Here is a 22,439-nt window from a genome sequence, read left to right as displayed (position 1 = left end):
TCCTGCCGGAAACGCGTATGGCGAAAACGGGCCGTAGCGTCACATTCCCAATGGGGTATGTGAACCAAACTCACCGGATGCACGTGACAAGGTGGGGCAAATGTAGAAAGATCCAAAAGTTCCCCCCAAAACCACGTTCTGGTACCCGTTCCTGCCGAAAACGCGTATGGCGAAAAGGAGCCGTAGCGGCACCTTCCCAATGGGGTACGTGAACCAAACTCACCGGATGTACGTGACAAGGTGGGGCAAATGTAGAAAGCTCCAAAGGTTCCCCCCAAACCCACGTTCTGGTACCCGTTCCTGCAGAAAACGCGTATGGCGTAAATGGGCCGTAGCGGCACCTTCCCAATGGGGTACGTGAACCAAACTCACCGGATGCATGTGACAAGGTGGGGCAAATGTAGAAAGCTCCGAAAGTTCCCCCCAAACCCACTTTCTGGTACCCGTTCCTGCCGAAAACGCGTATGGCGAAAATGGGCCGTAACGGCACCTTCCCAATGGGGTACGTGAACCAAACTCTCCGGATGCACGTGACAAGGTGGGGGCAAATGTAGAAAGCTCCAAAAGTTCCCCCCAAAACCACGTTCTGGTACCCGTTCCTGCCGAAAACGCGTATGGCGAAAATGGGCCGTAGCGGCACCTTCCCAATGGGGTACGTGAACCAAACTCTCCGGAAGCACGTGACAAGGCGGGGCAAATGTAGAAAGCTCCAAAAGTTCCCCTCAAACCCACGTTCTGGTACCCGTTCCTGCCGAAAAAAGCGTATGGCGAAAATGGGCCGTAGCGGCACCTTCCCAATGGGGTACGGGAACCAAACTCTCCGGATGCACGTGACAAGGTGGGGCAAATGTAGAAAGCTCCAAAAGTTCCCCCCAAACCTACGTTCTGGTACCCGTTCCTGCTGCCGGAAACGCGTTATGGCGAAAACGAGCCGTAGCGGCACATTCCCAATGGGGTACGTGAACCAAACTCACCGGATGCACGTGACAAGGTGGGGCAAATGTAGAAAGATCCAAAAGTTCCCCCCAAACCCACGTTCTGGGTACCCGTTCCTGCCGAAAACGCGTATGGCGAAAAGGAGCCGTAGCGGCACCTTCCCAATGGGGTACGTGAACCAAACTCACCGGATGTACTTGACAAAGTTCCCCCCAAACCCACGTTCTGGTACCCGTTCCTGCCGAAAACCGCGTATTGCGAAATGGGCTGTAGCGGCACCTTCCCAATGGGGTACGTGAACCAAACTCACCGGATGCACGTGACAAGGTGGGGCAAATGTAGAAAGCTCCAAAAGTACCCCCAAAACCACGTTCTGGTACCCGTTCCGGCCGAAAACGCGTATGGCGAAAATGGGCCGTAGAGGCACCTTCCCAATGCGGTACGTGAACCAAACTCTCCGGATGCATGTGACAAGGTGGGGCAAATGTAGAAGGCTTCAAAAGTTCCCCCCCAAATCCACGTTCTGGTACCCGTTCCTGCCGAAAACGCGTATGGCGAAAATGGGCCGTAACGGCACCTTCCCAATGGGGTACGTGAACCAAACTCTCCGGAAGCACGTGACTAGGCGGGGCAAATGTAGAAAGCTCCGAAAGTTCCCCCAAAAACCACGTTCTGGTACCCGTTCCTGCCCAAAACGCGGTATGGCGAAAATGGGCCGTAACGGCACCTTCCCAATGGGGTACGGGAACCAAACTCTCCGGATGAACGTGACAAGGTGGGGCAAATGTAGAAAGCTCCAAAAGTTCCCCCCAAACCCACGTTCTGGTACCCGTTCCTGCCGGAAACGCGTATGGCGAAAACGGGCCGTAGCGGCACATTCCCAATGGGGTACGTGAACCAAACTCACCGGATGCACGTGACAAGGTGGGGCAAATGTAGAAAGCTCCAAAAGTTCCCCCCAAAACCACGTTCTGGTACCCGTTCCTGCCGAAAACGTGTATGGCGAAAATGGGCCGTAACGGCACCTTCCCAATGGGGTACGTGAACCAAACTCTCCGGATGCACGTGACAAGGTGGGGCAAATGTAGAAAGCTCCAAAAGGTCCCCCAAAACCACGTTCTGGTACCCGTTTCCTGCCGAAAACGCGTATGGCGAAAATGGGCCGTAGCGGCACCTTCCCAATGGGGTGCGTGAACCAAACTCTCCGGATGCACGTGACAAGGTGGGGCAAATGTAGAAAGCTCCAAAAGTTCCCCCCAAAACCACGTTCTGGTACCCGTTCCTGCTGAAAACGCGTATGGCGGAAATGGGCCGTAGCGGCACCTTCCCAATGGGGTACGTGAACCAAACTCTCCGGATGCACCTGACAAGGTGGGGCAAATGTAGAAAGCTCCAAAAGTTCCCCCCAAACCCACGTTCTGGTACCCGTTCCTGCCGGAAACGCGTATGGCGAAAACGGGCCGTAGCGGCACATTCCCAATGGGGTACGTGAACCAAACTCACCGGATGCACGTGACAAGGTGGGGCAAATGTAGAAAGCTCCAAAAGTTCCCCCCAAAACCACGTTCTGGTACCCGTTCCTGCCGAAAACGCGGTATGGCGAAAATGGGCCGTAACGGCACCTTCCCAATGGCGTACATGAACCAAACTCTCCGGATGCACGTGACAAGGTGGGGCAAATGTAGAAAGCTCCAAAAGGTCCCCCCAAAACCACGTTCTGGTACCCGTTCCTGCCGAAAACGCGTATGGCGAAAATGGGCCGTAGCGGCACCTTCCCCAATGGGGTGCATGAACCAAACTCTCCGGATGCACGTGACAAGGTGGGGCAAATGTAGAAAGCTCCAAAAGTTCCCCCCAAAACCACGTTCTGGTACCCGTTCCTGCCGAAAACGCGTATGGCGAAAATGGGCCGTAGCGGCACCTTCCCAATGGGGTACGTGAACCAAACTCTCTGGATGCACGTGACAAGGTGGGGCAAATGTAGAAAGCTCCAAAAGTTCCCCCCAAACCCACGTTCTGGTACCCGTTCCTGCCTAAAACGCGTATGGCGAAAATGGGCCGTAACGGCACCTTCCCAATGGGGTACGTGAACCAATCTCTCCGGATGCACGTGACAAGGTGGGGCAAATGTAGAAAGCTCCAAAAGTTCCCCCCAAACCCACGTTCTGGTACCCGTTCCTGCCGGAAACGCGTATGGCGAAAACGGGCCGTAGCGTCACATTCCCAATGGGGTATGTGAACCAAACTCACCGGATGCACGTGACAAGGTGGGGCAAATGTAGAAAGATCCAAAAGTTCCCCCCAAAACCACGTTCTGGTACCCGTTCCTGCCGAAAACGCGTATGGCGAAAAGGAGCCGTAGCGGCACCTTCCCAATGGGGTACGTGAACCAAACTCTCCGGAAGCACGTGACAAGGCGGGGCAAATGTAGAAAGCTCCAAAAGTTCCCCCCAAACCCACGTTCTGGTACCCGTTCCTGCCGAAAAAGCGTATGGCGAAAATGGGCCGTAGCGGCACCTTCCCAATGGGGTACGGGAACCAAACTCTCCGGATGCACGTGACAAGGTGGGGCAAATGTAGAAAGCTCCAAAAGTTCCCCCCAAACCTACGTTCTGGTACCCGTTCCTGCCGGAAACGCGTATGGCGAAAACGAGCCGTAGCGGCACATTCCCAATGGGGTACGTGAACCAAACTCACCGGATGCACGTGACAAGGTGGGGCAAATGTAGAAAGATCCAAAAGTTCCCCCCAAACCCACGTTCTGGTACCCGTTCCTGCCGAAAACGCGTATGGCGAAAAGGAGCCGTAGCGGCACCTTCCCAATGGGGTACGTGAACCAAACTCACCGGATGTACTTGACAAGGTGGGGCAAATGTAGAAAGTTCCAAAAGTTCCCCCCAAACCCACGTTCTGGTACCCGTTCCTGCCGAAAACGCGTATTGCGAAAATGGGCTGTAGCGGCACCTTCCCAATGGGGTACGTGAACCAAACTCACCGGATGCACGTGACAAGGTGGGGCAAATGTAGAAAGCTCCAAAAGTACCCCCAAAACCACGTTCTGGTACCCGTTCCGGCCGAAAACGCGTATGGCGAAAATGGGCCGTAGAGGCACCTTCCCAATGCGGTACGTGAACCAAACTCTCCGGATGCATGTGACAAGGTGGGGCAAATGTAGAAGGCTTCAAAAGTTCCCCCCAAATCCACGTTCTGGTACCCGTTCCTGCCGAAAACGCGTATGGCGAAAATGGGCCGTAACGGCACCTTCCCAATGGGGTACGTGAACCAAACTCTCCGGAAGCACGTGACTAGGCGGGGCAAATGTAGAAAGCTCCGAAAGTTCCCCCAAAAACCACGTTCTGGTACCCGTTCCTGCCGAAAACGCGTATGGCGAAAATGGGCCGTAACGGCACCTTCCCAATGGGGTACGGGAACCAAACTCACCGGATGAACGTGACAAGGTGGGGCAAATGTAGAAAGCTCCAAAAGTTCCCCCCAAACCCACGTTCTGGTACCCGTTCCTGCCGGAAACGCGTATGGCGAAAACGGGCCGTAGCGGCACATTCCCAATGGGGTACGTGAACCAAACTCACCGGATGCACGTGACAAGGTGGGGCAAATGTAGAAAGCTCCAAAAGTTCCCCCCAAAACCACGTTCTGGTACCCGTTCCTGCCGAAAACGTGTATGGCGAAAATGGGCCGTAACGGCACCTTCCCAATGGGGTACGTGAACCAAACTCTCCGGATGCACGTGACAAGGTGGGGCAAATGTAGAAAGCTCCAAAAGGTCCCCCCAAAACCACGTTCTGGTACCCGTTCCTGCCGAAAACGCGTATGGCGAAAATGGGCCGTAGCGGCACCTTCCCAATGGGGTGCGTGAACCAAACTCTCCGGATGCACGTGACAAGGTGGGGGCAAATGTAGAAAGCTCCAAAAGTTCCCCCCAAAACCACGTTCTGGTACCCGTTCCTGCTGAAAACGCGTATGGCGAAAATGGGCCGTAGCGGCACCTTCCCAATGGGGTACGTGAACCAAACTCTCCGGATGCACCTGACAAGGTGGGGCAAATGTAGAAAGCTCCAAAAGTTCCCCCCAAACCCACGTTCTGGTACCCGTTCCTGCCGGAAACGCGTATGGCGAAAACGGGCCGTAGCGGCACATTCCCAATGGGGTATGTGAACCAAACTCACCGGATGTACGTGACAAGGTGGGGCAAATGTAGAAAGCTCCAAAGGTTCCCCCCAAACCCACGTTCTGGTACCCGTTCCTGCCGAAAACGCGTTATGGCGAAAATGGGCCGTAGCGGCACCTTCCCAATGGGGTACGTGAACCAAACTCACCGGATGCATGTGACAAGGTGGGGCAAATGTAGAAAGCTCCGAAAGTTCCCCCCAAACCCACTTTCTGGTACCCGTTCCTGCCGAAAACGCGTATGGCGAAAATGGGCCGTAACGGCACCTTCCCAATGGGGTACGTGAACCAAACTCTCCGGATGCACGTGACAAGGTGGGGCAAATGTAGAAAGCTCCAAAAGTTCCCCCCAAAACCACGTTCTGGTACCCGTTCCTGCCGAAAACGCGTATGGCGAAAATGGGCCGTAGCGGCACCTTCCCAATGGGGTACGTGAACCAAACTCTCCGGAAGCACGTGACAAGGCGGGGCAAATGTAGAAAGCTCCAAAAGTTCCCCCCAAACCCACGTTCTGGTACCCGTTCCTGCCGAAAAAGCGTATGGCGAAAATGGGCCGTAGCGGCACCTTCCCAATGGGGTACGGGAACCAAACTCTCCGGATGCACGTGACAAGGTGGGGCAAATGTAGAAAGCTCCAAAAGTTCCCCCCAAACCTACGTTCTGGTACCCGTTCCTGCCGGAAACGCGTATGGCGAAAACGGGCCGTAGCGGCACATTCCCAATGGGGTACGTGAACCAAACTCACCGGATGCACGTGACAAGGTGGGGGCAAATGTAGAAAGATCCAAAAGTTCCCCCCAAACCCACGTTCTGGTACCCGTTCCTGCCGAAAACGCGTATGGCGAAAATGGGCCGTAGCGGCACCTTCCCAATGGGGTACGTGAACCAAACTCTCCGGATGCACGTGACAAGGTGGGGCAAATGTAGAAAGCTCCAAAAGTTCCCCCCAAAACCACGTTCTGGTACCCGTTCCTGCCGAAAACGCGTATGGCGAAAATGGGCCGTAGCGGCAGCTTCCCAATGGGGTACGTGAACCAAACTCTCCGGATGCACGTGACAAGGTGGGGCAAATGTAGAAAGCTCCAAAAGTTCCCCCCAAACCCACGTTCTGGTACCCGTTCCTGCCTAAAACGCGTATGGCGAAAATGGGCCGTAACGGCACCTTCCCAATGGGGTACGTGAACCAAACTCTCCGGATGCACGTGACAAGGTGGGGCAAATGTAGAAAGCTCCAAAAGTTCCCCCCAAACCCACGTTCTGGTACCCGTTCCTGGCAAAAACGCGTATTGCGCAAATGGGCCGTAACGGCACCTTCCCAATAAGGGAAGTGAACCAAACTCACCATATGCACATAACTAGGTGGGGCAAATATCGAAAGCTCCAAAAGTTACCCCGAAACAACGTTCAGATACCCTTTCTTGGGCAAAAACACGTATTGCGTAAATTTGGCCGTAACAGCAACTTCCCAAAGAGGTAAGTGAACCAAACTCACCAGGTGCACATGACAAGTTGGGACAAATACAGAAAGCTCCAAAAGTTGCCCCGAAACGACGTTCAGATTCCTTTCCGGCAGAAAACGTGTATTGCGAAAATGGGCCGTAACGGCAGCTTCCCAATAAGGTAAGTGATCCAAACTCACCAGATGCACATGACAGGTTGGGACAAATATAGACAGCTCCAAAAGTTGCCCGAAAACTACGTTCAGTTATCCGCTGCTGGCAAAAACGTGTATTGCGCAAATGGGCCGTAACGGCACCTTCCCAATAAGGGAAGTGAACCAAACTCTCCATATGCACATAACTAGGTGGCGCAAATATAGAAAGCTCCAAAAGTTCCCCCCAGACCACGTTCAGATACCTTTTCTGACATAAAACGTGCATTGCGAAAATGGGCCGTAACGGCACCTTCCCAATGAGGTAAGTGAACCAAACTCTCCATATGCACATAACTAGGTGGCGCAAATATAGAAAGCTCCAAAAGTTACCACAAAACCACGTTCAGATACCCGCTCTGGGCAAAAACGCTTATTGCGCAAATTGGGCGTTACGGCAACTTCCCAATGAGGTAAGTGAACCAAACTCACCAGATGAACATGACAAGGTAGGACAAATATAGAAAGCTCCAAAAGTAGCCCCAAAACCAAGTTCAGATACCTGTTCTGGGCAAAAACTCGTATTGCACAAATTGTGCCGTAATGGCAACTTCCCAATGAGGTAAGTGAACCAAACTCACCAGATGCACATTACAAGGTGGTGCAAATATATAAAGCTCCTTAAGTTGCCCCAAAACGACGTTCAGATACCCATTCCGGCAAAAACTCGTATTGAGCAAAACGGGCCATAAAGACAGCTTCCAATGAGGTAAGTAATCCAAACTCACCAGATGCGCAGGGGCCATGCTAATCTTCTCTGTATCGTTCCAATTTTAGTATATGTGCTGCCGAAGCGAGCACAACCCTAACCCTAACCCTAACCCAAACCCTGACCCTAACCCTAACCCTAACCCTGACCCTAACCCTAACCCTAACCCTAACCCTAACCCTAACCCTAACCCTAACCTTAACCTTAACCCTAACCCTAACCATTACCTTAACCTTAACCCTAACCCTAACCCTAACCCTGACCCTAACCCAATTTTAGTATATGTGCTACCGAATCGAGCACAACCCTAACCCTAATCCTAACCCTAACCCTAACCCTAACCCTAAGTGAACCAAACTCACCAGATGCACATGACAACTTGGGACAAATACAGAAAGCTCCAAAAGTTGCCCCCAAACCAAGTTCAGATACTCTTTCCGGCAGAAAACGTGCATTGCAAAAATGGGCCTTAACGGCACCTTCCAAAAGTGATAAGTGAACCAAACTCACCAGATGCACATGACAAGGTAGGACAAATATAGAAAGCTCCAAAAGTTGCCCCAAAACCACATTCAGATACCCGTTCTGGGCAAAAACTCGTATTGTACAAATTGTGTCGTAACGGCAACTTCCCAATGAGGTAAGTGAACCAAACTCACCAGATGCACATTACAAGGTGGTGCAAATATATAAAGCTCCTTAAGTTGCCCCAAAACGTCGTTTAGATACCCATTCCGGCAAAAACTCGTATTGAGCAAAACGGGCCATAAAGACAGCTTCCAATGAGGTAAGTAATCCAAACTCACCAGATGCGCAGGGGCCATGCTAATCTTCTCTGTATCGTTCCAATTTTAGTATATGTGCTGCCGAAGCGAGCACAACCATAACCCTAACCCTAACCCAAACCATGACCGTAACCCTAACCCTAACCCTGACCCTAACCCTAACCCTAACCCTAACCCTAACCCTAACCCTAACCCTAACCCAATTTTAGTATATGTGCTACCGAAGCGAGCACAACCCTAACCCTAATCCTAACCCTAACCCTAACCCTAACCCTAAGTGAACCAAACTCACCAGATGCACATGACAACTTGGGACAAATACAGAAAGCTCCAAAAGTTGCCCCCAAACCAAGTTCAGATACTCTTTCCGGCAGAAAACGTGCATTGCGAAAATGGGCCGTAACGGCACCTTCCAAAAGTGATAAGTGAACCAAACTCACCAGATGCACATGACAAGGTAGGACAAATATAGAAAGCTCCAAAAGTTGCCCCAAAACCACATTCAGTTACCCGTTCCTTGCAAAAACGCGTATTGCGCAAATTGGGCCGTAACGGCAACTTCTCAATGAGGTAAGTGAACCAAACTCACCAGATGCATAGGGGCCATGCTAATCTTCTCTGTATCGTTCCAATTTTAGTATATGTGCTGCCGAAGCGAGCACAACCCTAACCCTAACCCTAACCCTAACCCTAACCCTAACCGTAACCATAACCCTAACCCTAACCCTAACCCTAACCCTAACCCTTCCCAATGAGGTAAGAGAACCAAACTCACCAGATACACATGACAAGGTGGGGAAAATATAGAAAGCTCCATAAGCTGCCTCGAAACGACGTTCAGATACCCATTCCGGCAAAAATGCGTATTTCGCAAAATGGGCCGTAACAGCAGCTTCCAAATAGGGGAAGTGAAGCAAACTCACCATATGCACATAACTAGGTGGGGCAAATATAGAAAGCTCCTTAAGTTGCCCCAAAACGACGTTTAGATACCCATTCCGGCAAAAACTCGTATTGCGCACAACGTTCTAACACACATTCTTGCAGAAGGGACAAATATAGAAAGCTCCAAAAGTTGCCCCAAAACCACGTTCAGATACCCGTTCTGGGTAAAAACCCATATTGTGCAAATTGGGCCGTAACGGCAACTTCCCAATGAGGTAAGTGAACCAAACTCACCAGATGCACATGACAAGTTGGGACAAATATAGACAGCTCCAAAAGTTGCCCGAAAACTACGTTCAGTTACCCGTTCCTGGCAAAAACGCGTATTGCGCAAAATGAGCCGTAAAGGCACCGTCCCAATAAGGGAAGTGAACCAAACTCATCATATGCACATAACTAGGTGGGGCAAATATAGAAAGCACCAAAAGTTACTCCAAAACCAAGTTCAGATACCCGTGCTGGGCAAAAACGCGTATTGCGCAAATTGGGCCGTAACGGCAATTTCCCAATGAGGTAAGTGAACCAAACTCGCCGGATGCACATTACAAGGTGGGGCAAATATATAAAGCTCCATAAGTTTCCCCGAAACGACGTTCAGATACCCATTCCGGCAAAGACTCGTATTGGGCAAAACGGCCCGTAACGGCAGCTTAACAATGAGGTAAGTGAACCAAACTCACCAGATGCACAGGGGCCATGATAATCGTCTCTGTATCATTCCAATTTTAGTATATGTGCTGCCGAAGTGAGCACAACCCTAACCCTAACCCTAACCCTAACCCTAACCCTAACTCTAACCCTAAACCTAACCCTAACCCTAACCCTAACCCTAACCCTAACCCTATCCCTAACCCTAACCCGGAACCTCACCCGGAACCTCACCCAGAACCTAAACTGGAACCTAACCCTAACCCTAACCCTAATCCGGAACCTAACCCTAACATGTAACCTAACCATAACCCGGAACCTAACCCTAACCCTAACCCGGAACCTAACCCTAAACCTAACCCGGAACCTAACCCTAACCCGGAACCTAACCCTAAGCCTAACCCTAACCCGGAACCTAACCCTCATCCGGAATCTAACCCTAACCCTAACCCTAACCCTAACCCAAAACCTAACCCTAACCCTAACCCTAACCCAAACTTAACCCTAACCCGGAACCTAACCCTAACCCTAACCCGGAACCTAACCCTAACCCGGAACCTAACCCTAACCCGGAACCTAACCCTAATCCTAACCCTAACCCTAATCCTAACCCTAACCCTAACTCTAACCCGGAACCTAACCCGGAACCTAACCCGGAACCTAACCCTAATCCGGAACCTAACCCTAACCGAGAACCTAACCCTAACCCGGAACTTAACCCTAACTCGAAACCTAACCCTAACCCTAACCCAAACCTAACCCTAACCCGGAACCTAACCCTAACCCTAACCCGGAAACTAACCCTAACCCGGAAACTAACCCTAACTCTAACCCGGAAGCTAACCCTAACCCGGAACCTAAACCTAACCCGGAATCTAACCCTAACCCGGAACCTAACCCTAACCCGCAACCTAACTCTAACCCTAACCTTAAACCTAACCCGGAAGCTAACCGTAACCCGGTATTTAACCCTAACCCTAACCCTCACCCGGAACCTAACCCTCACCCGGAACCTAACCCTAAACCGGAACCTAACCCTAATCTGGAACCTAACCCTAACCCTAACCCTAACCCTAACCCTAACCCTAACCCTAACCCTAACCCTAACGGCAAAACGGGCCGTAACAGCAGCTTCCCAATGAGGTAAGTGAACCAAACTCACCAGATGTACAGGGGCCATGCTAATCTTCTCTGTATCGTTCCAATTATAGTATATGTGCTGCCGAAGTGAGCACAACCCTAACCCTCACACTAACCCTAACCCTAACTCTAACCCGAACCCGAACCCGAACCCTAACCCTTACCCTAACCCTAACCCTAACCCTAACCCTAAACCTAACCCTAAACCAAACCCTAACCCTAACCCTAAACCTAACCCTAAACCAAACCCTAACCCTAACCCTAACCCTTACCCTAACCCTAACCCTAACCCCTAACCCTAACCCTAACCCTAACCCTAACCCGGAACCTAACCCTTACCCAGAACCTAACCCTAACCCTAACCCTAACCCTAACCCTAACCCTAACCCTAACCCTAACCCGGAACCTAACCCTAACCCGGAACCTAACCCTATCCTGGAACCTAACCCGGAACCTAACCCGGAACCTTACCCAGAACCTAACCCTAACCCTAACCCTAACCCGAATCCTAACCCTAACCCGGAAGCTAAACCTAACCCGGAACCTAACCATAACCCGGAACCTAACTCTAACCCTAACCCGGAACCTAACCCTAACCCGGAACCTAACCCTAACCCTAACCCTAACGCGGAACCTAACCCTAACCCGGAACCTAACCCTAAACCGGAACCTAACCCTAACCCGGAACCTAACTCTAACCCTTACCCGAAACCTAACCCTAACCCGGAACCTAACCGGGTTAGGGTTAGGCAAATACAGAAAGCTCCATAAGTTGCACCGAAACGACGTTCAGATACCCGTTCCGGGCAAAAATGCGTATTGCGCAAAATGAGCCGTAAAGGCAGCTTCCCAATAGGGGAAGTGACCCACCTCACCATATGCACATAACTAGGTGGGGCAAATATAGAAAGCTCCAAAAGTTGCCCCCAAACGACGTTCAGATTCCTTTCCGGCAGAAAACGCATATTGCGAAAATGGGCCGTAACGTCACCTTCCCAATGAGGTAAGTGAACCAAACTCACCAGATGCACATGACAAGGTAGGGATAATATAGAAAGCTCCAAAAGTTGCCCCCAAACCACGTTCAGTTACCCGTTCCTGGCAAAAACGCGTATTGCGCAAATGCGCCGTAACGGCACCTTCCAAAAAAGGGAAGTGAACCAAACTCACCATATGCACATAACTAGGTGGGGCAAATATAGAAAGCTCCAAAAGTTACCACGAAACCACGTTCAGATACCCGTTCTGGTGAAAAACACGTATTGCGCAAATTGGGCCGTAACGGCAACTTCCCAATGAGGTAAGTGAACCAAACTCACCAGATGCACATGACAAGGTAGGACAAATATAGAAAGCTCCAATAGTTACCCCAAAAACACGTTCAGATACCCTGTCTGGGCAAAAACTCGTATTGCGCATATTGGGCCGTAACGGCAACTTCCCAATGAGGTAAGTGAACCAAACTCACCAGATGCAAATTACAAGGTTGGGAAAATATATAAAGCTCCATAAGTTGTCCCGAAACGACGTTCAGATACCCATTCCGGCAAAAACTCGTATTGCGCAAAACGGGCCGTAACAGCAGCTTCCCAATGAGGTAAGTGAACCAAACTCACCAGACGCGCAGGGGCCATGCTAACCTTCTCTGTATCGTTCCAATTTTAGTATATGTGCTGCCGAAGCGAGCACAACCCTAACCCTAACCCTAACCCTAACCCTAACCCTAACCCTAACCCTAACCCTAACCCTAACCGTAACCTTAACCCTAATCCGAACCCTAACCTTAACCCTAACCCTAACCCTAACCCTAACCCTAACCCTAACCCTAACCCTAACCCTAACCCTGAACCTAACCCTAACCCTAACCCGGAACTTAACACTAACCCTAAACCGAAACCTAACCCTAACCCTGACCCTAACCTGGAACCTAACCGTAACCCGGAACATAACCCTAAATCGGAACCTAACCCTATCCCTAACCCGGAACCGAACCCTAACCCGGAAACTAACCGGGTTAGGGTTAGGCAAATATAGAAAGCTCAATAAGTTGCCCCGAAAAGACGTTCAGATACCCATTCCGGCAAAACCTGGTATTGCGCAAAACGGGCCGTAACAGCAGCTTCCCAATGAGGTAAGTGAACCAAACTCACCAGATACACATGACAAGGTAGGACAAATATAGAAAGCTCCAAAAGTTGCCCCAAAACCACGTTCAGTTACCCATTACGGCAAAAACGTATATTGCGCTAATGGGCCATAACGGCATCTTCCCAATAAGGGAAGTGAGCCAAACTCACCATATGCACAGAACTAGGTGGGGCAAATATAGAAAGCTCGAAAAGTTACCCCGAAACCACGTTCAGATACCCGTTCTGGGCAAAAACGCGTATTGTGCAAATTGGGCCGTAACGGCAACTTCCCAATGAGGTAAGTGAACCAAACTCACCAAATGCACATGACAAGGTAGGACAAATATAGAAAGCGCCAAAAGTTGTCCCCAAACCACGTTCAGATACCCGTTCTGGGCAAAAACGTGTATTGCGCAATTGGGCAGTAACGGCAGCTTCCCAATGAGGTAAGGGAATCGAACTCACCAGATGCACATGACAAGTTGGGACAAATATAGACAGCTCCAAAAGTTACCCAAAACCATGTTCAGATACCCGTTCTGGGCAAAAACGCATATTGCGCAATTTCGGCCGTAAAAGCAGCTTCCCATTGAGGATAGTGAACCAAACTCACCAGATGCAGATGACAAGGTGGGACAAATACAGAAAGCTCCAAAAGTTGCACCAAAAACAACGTTCTAACACCCGTTCTTGCGGAAGGGACAAATATAGAAGCCTCCAAATGTTGCCCCCAAACAACGTTCAGAAAAGCGTTCTGGGCAAAAATGCGTATTGCGCAAAAAGTACCGTGAAAACAGTTACCCAATGAGGAAAGTCCACCAAACTCACCAGATGCACATAACTACGTGGGACAAATATATAAAGCTCCATAAGTTGCCCCGAAACCACGCTCAGATACCCGTACTTGCGGAAAACGCGTATTGCGAAAATGGGCCGTAACGGCACCTTCCCAATGAGGTAAGTGAACCAAACTCACTAGATGCACAAGACAAGTTGGGACAAATATAGACAGCTCAAAAAGTTGCCTGAAAACTATGTTCAGTTACCCGTTCCTGGCAAAAACGCGTATTGCGCAAATGGGCCGTAACGGCACCTTCCCAATAAGGGAAGTGAACCAAACTCACCATATGCACATAACTAGGTGGGGCAAATATCGAAAGCTCCAAAAGTTACCCCGAAACAACGTTCAGATACCCTTTCTGGGCAAAAACACGTATTGCGCAAATTGGGCCGTAACAGCAACTTCCCAAAGAGGTAAGTGAACCAAACTCACCATATGCACATAACTAGGTGGGGCAAATATGGAAAGCTCCAAAAGTTACCCCAAAACCAAGTTCAGATACCTGTTCTGGGCAAAAACTCGTATTGCACAAATTGTGCCGTAATGGCAACTTCCCAATGAGGTAAGTGAACCAAACTCACCAGATGCACATTACAAGGTGGTGCAAATATATAAAGCTCCTTAAGTTGCCCCAAAACGACGTTCAGATACCCATTCCGGCAAAAACTCGTATTGAGCAAAACGGGCCATAAAGACAGCTTCCAATGAGGTAAGTAATCCAAACTCACCAGATGCGCAGGGGCCATGCTAATCTTCTCTGTATCGTTCCAATTTTAGTATATGTGCTGCCGAAGCGAGCACAACCCTAACCCTAACCCTAACTCAAACCCTGACCCTAACCCTAACCCTAACCCTGACCCTAACCCTAACCCTAACCCTAACCCTAACCCTAACCCTAACCCTAACCTTAACCTTAACCCTAACCCTAACCATTACCTTAACCTTAACCCTAACCCTAACCCTAACCCTGACCCTAACCCAATTTTAGTATATGTGCTACCGAATCGAGCACAACCCTAACCCTAATCCTAACCCTAACCCTAACCCTAACCCTAAGTGAACCAAACTCACCAGATGCACATGACAACTTGGGACAAATACAGAAAGCTCCAAAAGTTGCCCCCAAACCAAGTTCAGATACTCTTTCCGGCAGAAAACGTGCATTGCAAAAATGGGCCTTAACGGCACCTTCCAAAAGTGATAAGTGAACCAAACTCACCAGATGCACATGACAAGGTAGGACAAATATAGAAAGCTCCAAAAGTTGCCCCAAAACCACATTCAGATACCCGTTCTGGGCAAAAACGCGTATTGCACAAATTGTGCCGTAACGGCAACTTCCCAATGAGGTAAGTGAACCAAACTCACCAGATGCACATTACAAGGTGGTGCAAATATATAAAGCTCCTTAAGTTGCCCCAAAACGACGTTTAGATACCCATTCCGGCAAAAACTCGTATTGAGCAAAAAGGGCCATAAAGACAGCTTCCAATGAGGTAAGTAATCCAAACTCACCAGATGCGCAGGGGCCATGCTAATCTTCTCTGTATCGTTCCAATTTTAGTATATGTGCTGCCGAAGCGAGCACAACCCTAACCCTAACCCTAACCCAAACCATGACCCTAACCCTAACCCTAACCCTGACCCTGACCCTAACCCTAACCCTAACCCTAACCCTAACCCTAACCCTAACCCTAACCCTAACCTTAACCCTAACCCTAACCATTACCTTAACCTTAACCCTAACCCTAACCCTAACCCTAACCCTAACCCTAACCCTAACCCAATTTTAGTATATGTGCTACCGAAGCGAGCACAACCCTAACCCTAACCCTAACCCTAACCATAAGTGAACCAAACTCACCAGATGCACATGACAACTTGGGACAAATACAGAAAGCTCCAAAAGTTGCCCCCAAACCAAGTTCAGATACTCTTTCCGGCAGAAAACGTGCATTGCGAAAATGGGCCGTAACGGCACCTTCCAAAAGTGATAAGTGAACCAAACTCACCAGATGCACATGACAAGGTAGGACAAATATAGAAAGCTCCAAAAGTTGCCCCAAAACCACATTCAGTTACCCCTTCCTTGCAAAAACGCGTATTGCGCAATTGGGCCGTAACGGCAGCTTCCCAATGAGATAAGTGAACCAAACTCACCAGATGCGCAGGGGCCATACCCGTTCTGGGCAAAAACGCGTATTGCACAAATTGTGCCGTAATGGCAACTTCCCAATGAGGTAAGTGAACCAAACTCACCAGATGCACATTACAAGGTGGTGCAAATATATAAAGCTCCTTAAGTTGCCCCAAAACGACGTTTAGATACCCATTCCGGCAAAAACTCGTATTGAGCAAAAAGGGCCAAACTCACCAGATGCACATGACAAGTTGGGACAAATATAGACAGCTCCAAAAGTTGCCCGAAAACTACGTTCAGTTACCCGTTCCTGGCAAAAACGCGTATTGCGCAAAATGAGCCGTAACGGCACCGTCCCAATAAGGGAAGTGAACCAAACTCATCATATGCACATAACTAGGTTGGGCAAATATAGAAAGCACCAAAAGTTACCCCAAAACCACGTTCAGATACCCGTGCTGGGCAAAAACGCGTATTGCGCAAATTGGGCCGTAACGGCAATTTCCCAATGAGGTAAGTGAACCAAACTCGCCAGATGCACATTACAAGGTGGGGCAAATACATAAAGCTCCATAAGTTTCCCCGAAACGACGTTCAGATACCCATTCCGGCTCGTATTGGGCAAAGACTCGTATTGGGCAAAACGGGCCGTAACGGCAGCTTCCCAATGAGGTAAGTGAACCAAACTCACCAGATGCACAGGGGCCTTGATAATCGTCTCTGTATCATTCCAATTTTAGTATATGTGCTGCCGAAGTGAGCACAACCCTAACCCTAACCCTAACCCTAACCCTAACCCTAACCCTAACTCTAACCCTAAACCTAACCCTAACCTTAACCCTAACCCTAACCCGGAACCTCACCCGGAACCTCACCCGGAACCTAAACTGGAACCTAACCCTAACCCTAACCCTAATCCGGAACCTAACCCTAACATGTAACCTAACCATAACCCGGAACCTAACCCTAACCCTAACTCGGAACCTAACCCTAAACCTAACCTGGAACCTAACCCTAACCCGGAACCTAACCCTAAGCCTAACCCTAACCCGGAACCTAACCCTCACCCGGAATCTAACCCTAATCCGGAACCTATCCCTAACCCGGAACCAAACCCTAACCCTAACCCTAACCCTAACCCTAACCCTAACCCTAACCCTAACCCTAACCCTAACCCTAACCCTAACCGTAATCTGGAACCTAACCCTAACATGTAACCTAACAATAACCCGGAACCTAACCCTAACCCTAACCCGGAACCTAACCCTAAACCTAACCAGGAACCTAACCCTAACCCGGAACCTAACCCTAAGCCTAACCCTAACCCGGAACCTAACCCTCACCCGGAATCTAACCCTAATCCGGAACCTATCCCTAACCCGGAACCAAACCCTAACCCTAACCCAAAACCTAACCCTAACCCTAACCCTAACCCAAACTTAACCCTAACCCGGAACCTAACCCTTACCCGGAACCTAACCCTAACCCTAACCCGGAACCTAACCCTAATCCTAACCCTAACCCTAATCCTAACCCTAACCCTAACTCTGACCCGGAACCTAACCCGGAACCTAACCCGGAACCTAACCCTAACCCGGAACCTAACCCTAACTCTAACCCGGAAGCTAACCCTAACCCGGAACCTAACCCTAACCCGGAATCTAACCCTAACCCGGAACCTAACCCTAACCCGCAACCTAACTCTAACCCTAACCCAGAACCTAACCTTAAACCTAACCCGGAACCTAACCGTAACCCGGTATTTGACTCTAACCCTAACCCTCACCGGGAACCTAACCCTCACCCGGAACCTAACCCTAAACCGGAACCTAACCCTAATCTGGAACCAAACCCTAACCCTAACCCTAACCCAAACCCTAACCCTAACCCTAACCCTAACCCTAACCCTAACCCTAACCCTAACCCTAACCCTAACCCTAACCCTAACCCTAACCCTAACCATAAGTGAACCAAACTCACCAGATGCACATGACAACTTGGGACAAATACAGAATGCTCCAAAAGTTGCCCCCAAACCAAGTTCAGATACTCTTTCCGGCAGAAAACGTGCATTGCGAAAATGGGCCTTAACGGCACCTTCCAAAAGTGATAAGTGAACCAAACTCACCAGATGCACATGACAAGGTAGGACAAATATAGAAAGCTCCAAAAGTTGCCCCAAAACCACATTCAGATACCCGTTCTGGGCAAAAACGCGTATTGCACAAATTGTGCCGTAACGGCAACTTCCCAATGAGGTAAGTGAACCAAACTCACCAGATGCACATTACAAGGTGGTGCAAATATATAAAGCTCCTTAAGTTGCCCCAAAACGACATTTAGATACCCATTCCGGCAAAAACTCGTATTGAGCAAAAAGGGCCATAAAGACAGCTTCCAATGAGGTAAGTAATCCAAACTCACCAGATGCGCAGGGGCCATGCTAATCTTCTCTGTATCGTTCCAATTTTAGTATATGTGCTGCCGAATCGAGCACAACCCTAACCCTAACCCTAACCCAAACCATGACCCTAACCCTAACCCTAACCCTGACCCTGACCCTAACCCTAACCCTAACCCTAACCCTAACCCTAACCCTAACCCTAACCCTAACCCTAACCCTAACCCTAACCCTAACCCTAACCCTAACCCTAACCCTAACCCTAACCCTAACCCTAACCCTAACCCTAACCCTAACCCTAACCCTAACCTTAACCCTAACCCTAACCATTACCTTAACCTTAACCCTAACCCTAACCCTAACCCTAACCCTAACCCTAACCCTAACCCAATTTTAGTATATGTGCTACCGAAGCGAGCACAACCCTAACCCTAACCCTAACCCTAACCATAAGTGAACCAAACTCACCAGATGCACATGACAACTTGGGACAAATACAGAAAGCTCCAAAAGTTGCCCCCAAACCAAGTTCAGATACTCTTTCCGGCAGAAAACGTGCATTGCGAAAATGGGCCGTAACGGCACCTTCCAAAAGTGATAAGTGAACCAAACTCACCAGATGCACATGACAAGGTAGGACAAATATAGAAAGCTCCAAAAGTTGCCCCAAAACCACATTCAGTTACCCGTTCCTTGCAAAAACGCGTATTGCGCAATTGGGCCGTAACGGCAGCTTCCCAATGAGATAAGTGAACCAAACTCACCAGATGCGCAGGGGCCATGCTAATCTTCTCTGTATCGTTCCAATTTTAGTATATGTGCTGCCGAAGCGAGCACAACCCTAACCCTAACCCTAACCCTAACCCTAACCCTAACCCTAACCCTAACCGTAACCATAACCCTAACCCTAACCCTAACCCTAACCCTAACCCTAACCCTTCCCAATGAGGTAAGCGAACCAAACTCACCAGATACACATGACAAGGTGGGGAAAATATAGAAAGCTCCATAAGCTGCCTCGAAACGACGTTCGGATACCCATTCCGGCAAAAATGCGTATTTCGCAAAATGGGCCGTAACAGCAGCTTCCAAATAGGAGAAGTGAACCAAACTCACCATATGCACATAACTAGGTGGGGCAAATATAGAAAGCTCCAAAAGTTACCCCAAAACCACGTTCAGTAACCCGTTCTGGGCAAAAATGCGTATTGCGCACAACGTTCTAACACACATTCTTGCAGAAGGGACAAATATAGAAAGCTCCAAAAGTTGCCCCAAAACCACGTTCAGATACCCGTTCTGGGCAAAAACCCATATTGTGCAAATTGGGCCGTAACGGCAACTTCCCAATGAGGTAAGTGAACCAAACTCACCAGATGCACATGACAAGTTGGGACAAATATAGACAGCTCCAAAAGTTGCCCGAAAACTACGTTCAGTTACCCGTTCCTGGCAAAAACGCGTATTGCGCAAAATGAGCCGTAACGGCACCGTCCCAATAAGGGAAGTGAACCAAACTCATCATATGCACATAACTAGGTTGGGCAAATATAGAAAGCACCAAAAGTTACCCCAAAACCACGTTCAGATACCCGTGCTGGGCAAAAACGCGTATTGCGCAAATTGGGCCGTAACGGCAATTTCCCAATGAGGTAAGTGAACCAAACTCGCCAGATGCACATTACAAGGTGGGGCAAATACATAAAGCTCCATAAGTTTCCCCGAAACGACGTTCAGATACCCATTCCGGCTCGTATTGGGCAAAGACTCGTATTGGGCAAAACGGGCCGTAACGGCAGCTTCCCAATGAGGTAAGTGAACCAAACTCACCAGATGCACAGGGGCCTTGATAATCGTCTCTGTATCATTCCAATTTTAGTATATGTGCTGCCGAAGTGAGCACAACCCTAACCCTAACCCTAACCCTAACCCTAACCCTAACTCTAACCCTAAACCTAACCCTAACCTTAACCCTAACCCTAACCCGGAACCTCACCCGGAACCTCACCCGGAACCTAAACTGGAACCTAACCCTAACCCTAACCCTAATCCGGAACCTAACCCTAACATGTAACCTAACCATAACCCGGAACCTAACCCTAACCCTAACTCGGAACCTAACCCTAAACCTAACCCGGAACCTAACCCTAACCCGGAACCTAACCCTAAGCCTAACCCTAACCCGGAACCTAACCCTCACCCGGAATCTAACCCTAATCCGGAACCTATCCCGAACCCGGAACCAAACCCTAACCCTAACCCTAACCCTAACCCTAACCCTAACCCTAACCCTAACCCTAACCCTAACCCTAACCCTAACCGTAATCTGGAACCTAACCCTAACATGTAACCTAACAATAACCCGGAACCTAACCCTAACCCTAACCCGGAACCTAACCCTAAACCTAACCAGGAACCTAACCCTAACCCGGAACCTAACCCTAAGCCTAACCCTAACCCGGAACCTAACCCTCACCCGGAATCTAACCCTAATCCGGAACCTATCCCTAACCCGGAACCAAACCCTAACCCTAACCCAAAACCTAACCCTAACCCTAACCCTAACCCAAACTTAACCCTAACCCGGAACCTAACCCTTACCCGGAACCTAACCCTAACCCTAACCAGGAACCTAACCCTAATCCTAACCCTAACCCTAATCCTAACCCTAACCCTAACTCTGACCCGGAACCTAACCCGGAACCTAAACCGGAACCTAACCCTAACCCGGAACCTAACCCTAACTCTAACCCGGAAGCTAACCCTAACCCGGAACCTAACCCTAACCCGGAATCTAACCCTAACCCGGAACCTAACCCTAACCCGCAACCTAACTCTAACCCTAACCCGGAACCTAACCTTAAACCTAACCCGGAACCTAACCGTAACCCGGTATTTAACTCTAACCCTAACCCTCACCGGGAACCTAACCCTCACCCGGAACCTAACCCTAAACCGGAACCTAACCCTAATCTGGAACCAAACCCTAACCCTAACCCTAACCCTAACCCTAACCCTAACCCTAACCCTAACCCTAACCCTAACCCTAACCCTAACCCTAACCCTAACCCTAACCCTAACCCTAACCCTAACCCTAACCATAAGTGAACCAAACTCACCAGATGCACATGACAACTTGGGACAAATACAGAAAGCTCCAAAAGTTGCCCCCAAACCAAGTTCAGATACTCTTTCCGACAGAAAACGTGCATTGCGAAAATGGGCCGTAACGGCACCTTCCAAAAGTGATAAGTGAACCAAACTCACCAGATGCACATGACAAGGTAGGACAAATATAGAAAGCTCCAAAAGTTGCCCCAAAACCACATTCAGTTACCCGTTCCTTGCAAAAACGCGTATTGCGCAAATTGGGCCGTAACGGCAACTTCTCAATGAGGTAAGTGAACCAAACTCACCAGATGCATAGGGGCCATGCAAATCTTCTCTGTATCGTTCCAATTTTAGTATATGTGCTGCCGAAGCGAGCACAACCCTAACCCTAACCCTAACCCTAACCCTAACAGTAACCATAACCCTAACCCTAACCCTAACCCTAACCCTAACCCTAACCCTAACCCTTCCCAATGAGGTAAGAGAACCAAACTCACCAGATGCATAGGGGCCATGCAAATCTTCTCTGTATCGTTCCAATTTTAGTATATGTGCTGCCGAAGCGAGCACAACCCTAACCCTAACCCTAACCCTAACCCTAACCCTAACAGTAACCATAACCCTAACCCTAACCCTAACCCTAACCCTAACCCTAACCCTTCCCAATGAGGTAAGAGAACCAAACTCACCAGATGCATAGGGGCCATGCTAATCTTCTCTGTATCGTTCCAATTTTAGTATATGTGCTGCCGAAGCGAGCACAACCCTAACCCTAACCCTAACCCTAACCCTAACCCTAACTCTAACCCTAACCG

At 49.5% G+C, this 22,439-nt stretch overlaps 15 pseudogenes; all 15 read right to left on the bottom strand.

The window, feature by feature from the left end:
• Positions 1 to 7,507: 7,507 nt before the first annotated feature.
• LOC134411838 (U6 spliceosomal RNA) lies at positions 7,508 to 7,576 on the bottom strand (annotated as a pseudogene).
• A 718-nt stretch (positions 7,577 to 8,294) lies between these two features.
• On the bottom strand, positions 8,295 to 8,363 carry LOC134411830 (U6 spliceosomal RNA; annotated as a pseudogene).
• Positions 8,364 to 8,862: 499 nt separating this feature from the next.
• LOC134411715 (U6 spliceosomal RNA) lies at positions 8,863 to 8,931 on the bottom strand (annotated as a pseudogene).
• Positions 8,932 to 9,866: 935 nt separating this feature from the next.
• LOC134411797 (U6 spliceosomal RNA) lies at positions 9,867 to 9,967 on the bottom strand (annotated as a pseudogene).
• Positions 9,968 to 11,028: 1,061 nt separating this feature from the next.
• Positions 11,029 to 11,097, bottom strand: LOC134411868 (U6 spliceosomal RNA; annotated as a pseudogene).
• A 1,526-nt stretch (positions 11,098 to 12,623) lies between these two features.
• LOC134411709 (U6 spliceosomal RNA) lies at positions 12,624 to 12,691 on the bottom strand (annotated as a pseudogene).
• Positions 12,692 to 14,704: 2,013 nt separating this feature from the next.
• On the bottom strand, positions 14,705 to 14,773 carry LOC134411818 (U6 spliceosomal RNA; annotated as a pseudogene).
• Positions 14,774 to 15,491: 718 nt separating this feature from the next.
• LOC134411806 (U6 spliceosomal RNA) lies at positions 15,492 to 15,560 on the bottom strand (annotated as a pseudogene).
• Positions 15,561 to 16,807: 1,247 nt separating this feature from the next.
• LOC134411823 (U6 spliceosomal RNA) lies at positions 16,808 to 16,876 on the bottom strand (annotated as a pseudogene).
• Positions 16,877 to 18,540: 1,664 nt separating this feature from the next.
• LOC134411851 (U6 spliceosomal RNA) lies at positions 18,541 to 18,609 on the bottom strand (annotated as a pseudogene).
• A 672-nt stretch (positions 18,610 to 19,281) lies between these two features.
• LOC134411794 (U6 spliceosomal RNA) lies at positions 19,282 to 19,350 on the bottom strand (annotated as a pseudogene).
• Positions 19,351 to 20,347: 997 nt separating this feature from the next.
• Positions 20,348 to 20,416, bottom strand: LOC134411822 (U6 spliceosomal RNA; annotated as a pseudogene).
• A 1,517-nt stretch (positions 20,417 to 21,933) lies between these two features.
• Positions 21,934 to 22,002, bottom strand: LOC134411788 (U6 spliceosomal RNA; annotated as a pseudogene).
• A 123-nt stretch (positions 22,003 to 22,125) lies between these two features.
• Positions 22,126 to 22,194, bottom strand: LOC134411790 (U6 spliceosomal RNA; annotated as a pseudogene).
• Positions 22,195 to 22,317: 123 nt separating this feature from the next.
• Positions 22,318 to 22,386, bottom strand: LOC134411714 (U6 spliceosomal RNA; annotated as a pseudogene).
• Positions 22,387 to 22,439: the final 53 nt, after the last annotated feature.

This window comes from Elgaria multicarinata, chromosome 20 (assembly GCF_023053635.1).
Source record: "Elgaria multicarinata webbii isolate HBS135686 ecotype San Diego chromosome 20, rElgMul1.1.pri, whole genome shotgun sequence".
NCBI lineage: Eukaryota > Metazoa > Chordata > Lepidosauria > Squamata > Anguidae > Elgaria > Elgaria multicarinata.
Note: the sequence above shows the minus strand (reverse complement) of the source record. Positions and strands in the feature narration are given on the sequence as shown.